This window comes from Triticum urartu, chromosome 7A, assembly GCF_056163025.1.
Source record: "Triticum urartu cultivar PI428250 chromosome 7A, HENAU_Tu73, whole genome shotgun sequence".
Classification (NCBI taxonomy): Eukaryota; Viridiplantae; Streptophyta; class Magnoliopsida; order Poales; family Poaceae; genus Triticum; species Triticum urartu.
The window spans coordinates 135,231,337-135,239,854 of NC_141879.1; positions in this window are offsets into that span (position 1 = coordinate 135,231,337).

An 8,518-nucleotide genomic window follows, 5' to 3' on the forward strand; every position below is an offset into this window, starting at 1 on the left:
GAATTTGTCTTTTTCACGAGAGGTGGATCAAAACTTTTTACACCCAACCATTTGGTCAATTGTGCATTAAATATGGCCTAGTATTTTAGAAAAATGATTTGGTCCAATTTTGCAACAATTATTTGGGAGGTCCTTCACAAAAAATCTCCTTTTGGGCACTCAAAAAATGGAAAATGGTTTTTTCGTCCAAAGAAAATGAAAACTTCCTTAGGCAACATTGTTTGCCATTCCAATATGCATCATTGTGCACAATATGAGATCATTTGAACAAACTATGCCATGAATGTGGCCATAAGAGTGATCATTTGGCTTGAAAGCCATTGATCTCCACACATGATAGCTCATTTCTGAGAACACTTTTTTAAAATAATTGCCTATTACAAGTTTGTTATTTTTCCTAGGAACTTGGCCACATATGATGACACAACGCGAAGGTTTTGCATTTTTTTGATTTTTTTTGAATTTGTTATGCCTGTTTCAAAATGCGGTCGAAACGGCGGGCATGATCGTTCCTAGCTAGTGGTTGAATCTTGGAATTTTTTGGTGTTTCTCTAATTAAATAGATACTTTTGTACCTAGAAATGATTTTTGAGAAAAATAAATAGCAAACTATGCGGCAGCCGCAGTTCAAATTTGACCCGCTTCCAGCTGAATCGGTGGAAATTTGTCTTTTTCAACAGAGGTGGGTCAAAACTTTTTACACCCAAACATTTGGTCAATTGTGAATTATATATGACCTAGTATTTTAGAAAAAAAATTTGGTCCAATTGTGCAACAATTATTTGGTAGGTTCTTCACAAAAAAAGTCATTTGGGGCACTCGAAAAATGATTTTTTTTGTGTGCAATGCAAATGAAGACCACAAAATCATCATTGTTTGAAATCCTAAGATACACATATGTGCACAATATTGGGTCATTTAAACATACAACATGAGGCTAATATGTTGAGTGCTTACCCGAAATAAGAGGTTAAAAAATATAAAAGAGATAAAAGAAAGAAACACAATTACATAAGCTGGATTTTGATTGGTGGAACCATGTATGAAACGGATCGATGACATGGCAGACATCCTACCATCCATTGCTAGCAATCCCACGTCCATCCATCCATCCATCTGAAGAAAGGAGAAAAAACCCACCACACCCACTCCTCGTCCTCGTGAACCCTACCCAACCACTCGTCGCTTCCTCCCCTTCCCATCCCCTCCCCGCCGCCACCTCCCTCCCCATCCCCTCCCCGCCGCCACCACCGACCTCGCCTGTCGCCGCCGTGCACCAACCTCCCCTCCCCTTCCTTCCCTACCTTAGTCGTCCGCCTCCATCTTCGTGTCTGACCGCACACAAACTCCCTCATCCTTCTCTGTTAGGGTTAGGGTTCGCGGTCGGAGCGGAGCGGCGCGGCGTGGCGCTGATGGGATGGGTACCTGACGGACGGAGTTGGAGGAGAAGAAGGACCCCGACGTCTTCATCAGCCAACACCAAGACCAGCCTTCCATCTTCGACGCCGATGGATCCGCGAGCGACCACCCAGGATCTGCGGCCACGGTGGCGCCAGCGGCTTGGTCCGCGGTTGGTCCCTTGCTCCCTGTTGTTCTCTGCGTGTTTGGTCCGCGGTTGATTTCCGGTCGCCCTTGGGCGTTTGCTCCGTGCAGGTGTACAACGAGGGGACCCAAATCGTCATCTGGTGGTTCGAGAAGCCGATCATCTACGACGTCTGCGCACGACCCAACCCAACCTGGTGGAGAACACCTCCGGAAGCTGGGATTGGTAACGTTCTCCTATTCTTGATTCCTCTTTACCTGATCAGATGCGTGATTTATTACTTACCTGGGAGCCAAATCCATGATTGGGAGGGTCCGATTTTAGTTGGCCTTGTTGATGTTCTTTAAGTCTAGCATCTGAGAGGATCAGACACGTGAAGTGATTAATTTGCTAGCTACATGTGGTTGGGGTCTGGTACAAGTAAAAGGGCTTTGGCATTTGTCCATTTCTGAGCATATCCTGTAACTGTGGACTGTAACGGGTCGTGCATATAGCAATTTGGACAGGTTTATGGGGTCTGGTACATCCAAAGGGTTGTGGGTTGTGGCATTGTCATTTCCGAGCCCTGTAATAGGATCGGACTAAACACCTAGCCCACCTTGCCTGGTATGCTTGTATCTGCTACATGTTGTTTTCATCTTGATAGCTAGCAGCCTAGCAGCATGAACTTTGATTATGAAATCTCTATATGCTGTATAATTAATTGGGTCAATCTCGAATTTGTTGTGAATTGTAAGATGCTTTGAGTAAATGTTTTTTCCTTCTCGCGTGTAGGCGGTCAGGCGAGATAGCAAGCAGAGGTTCAGTCTGATGGATTAGGATGGCGACCTGCTGATTTGGGTTAACCAGGGGCAAACTATGGCAATATGATTTCTGCCTGACCATCCAGACCATGGGGAAGCAGAGTCGGCCGCTGGCGGGGGATGTGGGCAACGACCAGATCGTCGTCCTCTCCAAGCGAAGGGGACAACTCAACTAGGTCTGCAGCTAACTCAACTTGACCCTGCTGTTGTTATGATTTCTGTAGTAGAAGCATGTTAAGAGACTTGGCTATATTCATGGAGGTGCTTAAATATGTTTTGCTTAGCCTTAGGGCATGACTAAGGCATGCCATATGTTCTATTTGAAGTCACTTGCAAATAATCTAACCATATCAGCGGCTTCAGTAATTATATCATTATTGCCTTGTTTTGAGACTTGCACAAAATTACTTGATGGCCAATATTTCAACACAAAACGCTGAATCAGGATGTGAAGTGATTTTATGGGTTTCTGGGGTTCTATTGACTAAATCCTATTATTAGTATACTTTTTTGTTCAACACTTGAATATCCTGCTAGCATGTTCATCCGAAATTACTAGATGGTTTTTGTCTGTGCAAGTGGCTTAGCATAGTAAATTAGTATACTTTTTTGATATCCTGCTAGAAAATGATTATTAGCACAGTTGAGTTCCATATTTGTTTTAGGGGTGTGTGTGTGTGGGGGGTACACTTTTAGGCCTTTTTTGCTCCGATCGTGATTTTTGGATTCTGGCCTTGGGATTTGTCAAATGTTCCAAGTTCAGTTTTCACTAGAAATACTGCTGGTCGTAAGTACAGCAGTGCAAGCTATTCAATAATGGCAAATGTGCTGGTTATTAGCCGTCTCTGGTTAACTAGTTATTTGAGGGACAGTAGGGCGATAAATTACTGTAAAATGCTTAAAATGTGAAGCCTGTAACACTTGACAAGCATAATATACTAATATACTGTACATTACTAGTAGAATACTTTTGCTCTCATTATAGTGCAAGCAATTCAATAGCAGGGAACGCAATTACTTAACCATCTCTGACTAATCAGCCATTTAAAAAGCATTACTTATTAGGGGAGGGGTGGGTCTATTACTGTGCAACACTTGAATTCTTAGCACTGGCTAAGCATAATATATTTGTACTAATTCGTGTGTTTTCTGCTGTCTTTGAGAATATAAAAGAGCTCAAGTGCTTCAGTTTTCATTGCTGTCTGTTGTTTGATTTGTCAAACCCCAAGTTCAATTTTCACTAGGAATACAGTTGCTCTTGTCAGCGTGCAAGCAGTCCACTAATGTGAAATCTGCAAATATTTTACCATCCCTTACTAATCACCCATTTAATGGTTTAACATAGTGCATACATATATTTTATTAATTATCACCTCTTTTGGTGTCTTAACTAATAGTAGCAATATACAGTATATCTGTCAAGTATCCGATTCACGGACCAACTGGTGAACTGAAGCGCTTGTTCTTGTTGCTGCTGCTGTTGTTGCAGGACATGAAGCAGTGCAGCAGTAGCCAGTTTGCAAGGATGCTCAAGATTGCTGTCTAGTGCCTCACATCTCCTGAAAATCACTTCATCACCCTGCGCGCCTGCTGGTGGCTGCACTGCATCACGCGCAGCCACGAGTGCGACGCCAGGCTCGTTGTGCCCATGGGGTAACAGGTGAGGCCATCGGATTCTGCCGTTGTCGTCGGCGTATTGCATATTTTTTTAATTTCCTGGTGTTGTTCTGTTGGCTCGTCTCAGTAGGATTCAGTTTGGTGAGGGTTGACATGATTGGTGATGCTGTATTATTGTGTCTCTTTGACTTGAGTTGTTGTACAGTTAGGATCGCTTGTCGTGTCAGGGTGTCTGACTGCAATTTTTGGCTTGCCTGATGCTAAATTCTAGATGGTCTGCCCAAACGATGCTCATCGCATTTCTGTTAGCCTGCGTTACAACTCATTTTTTATTTAAAGAACAACCAAGTGGCACAGTGGTTCTACTTCTCATAAATTGACAGAAAGGTTCTAGCATGTTTTCATTTGCAAGTAAAACTCGACCTTCTTTTAGTTGAGTGAATATGTTTCTGATATGGAACGTTTTACAGTACATTTCTTTGCTTCTAAATGTGAATTCATGTACATCATCAAGCATTTCACATTTGCTACTGTTATCCGTGCCCTCATGCATTAGGATCGACCCCTAGCTGCTTGTGTATTTGTTTATTATTTTGTTCAATATTCTTTTCCTAGCTGTTGTATGTTTGAGGATATTGCTTTCATTCTGAATTCACAGCCATGATAATGATCGTTTCTTGTCTTTTACAAGAGCTCCAGGCTCAAGAAGTTGGAAAAAGGGAACACTTCATCTTTGTAGCTAATTATATGTTCCTGGATGATGTGAATGGCTGTTATAGTATTTCATAGCAACACTTTTGTAGTTGTTCTAAATTTCTGGATGATGTGAATTATGGCATGATTGTAATATATATAATATACTCATTTTGGTCGCCATTTATGAAAATTTGTGTGATTGGGGCTCTCTGGACCAAAATACTGGTTACTTTATTGTTGATACTTTATTGTTGATATGTCGGAAATAAAACATATACTATTTGGGCCCTAAAAAGGCCACAAATCAAACAATGAACAAAAGGCGATGGCAAGTAAATAAAAAGGTTTAGGCCCAAAAACGAAATAGATCACAAAAAGGCCATGATCCGTGAAATAAAAAGGCCAAATTGTTGGGCCAGGCCCATGTAGCTAGAGAAAATTAATAGAGAAAATATATAGTAAAAAGGCTGAATTGTTGGGCTAGGCCCATGTAGAAAATCGAATTGGACCGGGCTGAATCTTGTGCCACATCAGATTGCCACGCTGGATGCCTACGTGGCCTGGGGAGGTTGCTAGTGACCAAAACGCCACAGTAGACGTATTTTGGTCATAAACGTCTACGACCATTCCAGAAGAAAGGTCGCTATAGTCAGTTTATGACGGCCAGCTTTTGACCTTATGTTTTTGGTCACAAAAAGGTCACAAATGGAAGTTTGTGACCATTCAGTGACCAATAGTGGTGGTCACAAGTTGACATATTTCTTGTAGTGTCCGCTAGCAGACGGCAAAGCTTCTTTGCCGTCCGCTAGCAGACGACAAAGAGCGTAGCCAACCTAACAGCCGTCCCCCGGCCCACCCCACTAGCTACGCTGACGGCAAAGAGTTTCAACCTAACTAAAAAATGGTCGGCCCCGCGCCCCACCCCTCTCTCCCCCTCTCTCTCCCTCACCTCACCCGTGCCGTCCCCGTGCCCGCCGCCCCTGCCGCCGACCCCCACCGCCCCCGCCGCCCCGACCACCACCGCCCCCAATGCCCCCGACCCCCCGCCGCCCTGCCGCTCAGGCCGCCCGCCGCCCGTTACTGATCCGCCCCCCGCCGCCCGGCGCCGCTCCGCCCCCTGGTGAGGTTTCTTCCCTTTTTTCTTGTTGTTTTTTGATTTAGGTTAATTAGTTGATTTAGATTGATTTAGGTTAGCAGTAGGGTGTTTTACCCTACTATACATAGTCAAAAAAGGAGATTTACGTTAATTAGTTAGTTGATTTAGGTTAATTAGTTGATTTAGATTGTAGGTTAGTTTTTTTATATTTAGTACTCCAATATGCAACTAGAAATCGCCACTATTCTTTGAGAACACGAGGATTTCGATCAACAAGGTGTTCCTCTTCCGTCTCATGAGTATCGTAGTGTTGTAGTTTCAAGAAAGATTTCCAACTCCTCCACCTCTTCCCTAAGGACTTCATGATCCATAACTCACCAATTGGAGCAATGTCAAATTTGTGCTACACCAATATACAAAGGCCTAGAGTCCTACACCAGTCTGACTCTATCTGGCTTGAAAATGGTAAATTGCCTAGAGTCCTGTAACTTATCATATAACAAATAAATGATAAAGAAGGCCTGGCCCAAATGGTCCAGTCAACAAAAAAGAGGGAACTAGTATGGTCATGACATCAGATACTTCTCACATGATACCTGATTTGTACTGGCCTAAACCTAGTAAAACTACTCAATTATGAGCTCATTTTTCTATGCATGACCAGTCTGAGTAAACAAAATGTATCCTGCTGCGATATAATGTTTTGGGAGCTTGGCTGGAGTTGAACACAACAGCACAGGCCCCTACCTCCTTCCCTGTAAAGCATCCAAAGGCATCACTTCCAAAATTCTAATATTTTGACTTTTGAGATCCAAAGGCGTGATTCTTAATTCCTTATGTCTAAGATATGTGAAATCTCATTCTTCTGTTTTCCTCTTCACTTTCCATCCTTTCTCTCTCTCCAAAGGCATCACTTTTCTTTTGAGATGCGTGAAATCCAAAGAAACCCTAAATATATTGTTTAAATTCTACGATTTGACTTTGGACACACAAGTCCAGAAGTTAGCCACTAGCCAGTGAGCCAAGAATCCAAATTTTCATATTTTAGGTAAGTAGATTTTAGGTTAATAGATTTTAGTTGATTTTAGGTTAGTAGATTTTAGTTGATTTTAGGTTAGTTGATTTTAGGTTAGTAGATTTTAGTTGATTTTAGATTAATAGATTTTAGTTGATTTTAGGTTAGTAGATTTTAGTTTATTTAGGTTGATTAGTTGAAGAAGAAAAAGAAGACAAGAGGAAGAAGGAAAATAAGGAAAATGAAGAAGAAAAAGAAGACAAGAGGAAGAAGGAAAAGAAGGAAGAAGAAGGAAGAAGAAGAAAAAGAAGCAGAAGTGGAGATGAAAAAAACAAGTTGAGGATCTAGGGGTCGAGGATCGAGGGTAAAAGGAGTCAAGGGTCTAGGGGTCGAGGATCGAGGTGTTGAGGGGTCGAGGGGAAAAGGGGAAAAGGGGTCGAGGGTCGCCGACGCGACCCCGACACCCCGACCCCGACACGACACCCTGACCCCGCCTCGACACCCCGACACCGCGACCCTGACACAGCACCCCGACCCCGACACGGCACCCCCCGACCGCGACACAGCACCCCGACACAACACCACCGACACCCCGACCCCCGACACGACACCCCGAGACCCCCACACGACACCCCCGACCCCGACACAACACCCCGACCCCGACACGACACCCCCGACACACCGACACCTCCCGAAAAAGGTGCTCTGCCTCTGGAAGACATCAGCCCATCCATAATAATTTCAATCCAAAGACACTCTCCTACCGCCATGCCCACCTCTAGCAGCCCTCTTCGTCTTCCCCCGACCTCTCCTAGCCGAAGAAGAAGCGCCCGCCGGTGTCGTCATACTATCTACCAGCGCTTTGCGAAGGTGCTGGGGTGGAATAATAGCACCCCTCCCAGCACGCGCCGAGGAAGGTGGCTCGGAGCGCTCTCGACCCGCGCCCACCATCTGTTAACACCTGCAATGACAAAGAGTAAACGAAATTAGTACAACATAAACATAATAAAATATTTAAGTGTGTATCATTATCATGAACATAATAAAAAAATCGAATACCTAATAACGTGAAATAATTAATAATATATATATATGTACATAATAATAATTGAATACCTGACCTAACTCATAATTGAATACCCGGCCCATAATAATTTCGGGTAAGGCCCATGAATTTCAATCCAAAGACATCAGCCCATCAGTCATTTCTCTTGGTCCATGGAAATTTCAGGCTATTAAGAGTTTGCCAAAAAATATATGCTCATTTCACTAAAAAAAGAAAATTACAAATATACACCAAAAATATATCAGTACAGGAGCAAAAGGAAGACCCAGAAAACACTAATTTTACAAGCACGTCTCAAAGAACACTATGCTACTCTCCAGCCAGTACCGCCCAAATCAGCAAGGCCAACTCTCATCAAATAGCAACTATGGGTGATCCCATGTTTCTGGCTGCACACCGAAGTCATCAAAACGCATGTCGTTGTGGTTGAAATTGCTCCCATAAACCAATATCTGCCACATTATGAAAATTACGCCACATTATAAAATGTAATAGCCAGTAGGTAAAACTCGAAGTAGCTTACACATTATCACGATATTTTTTCACTCCCAGGATGCAAACTAGTGCAACAAACTTAATCGAACATGTGAAAAGAAACAACCAGCGACAATAAAAAGTAATGATGAACTGTAATAGATCAATAGAGTTTCGACGGTGTCTTGTGCGAGACGGTGGCCGACAT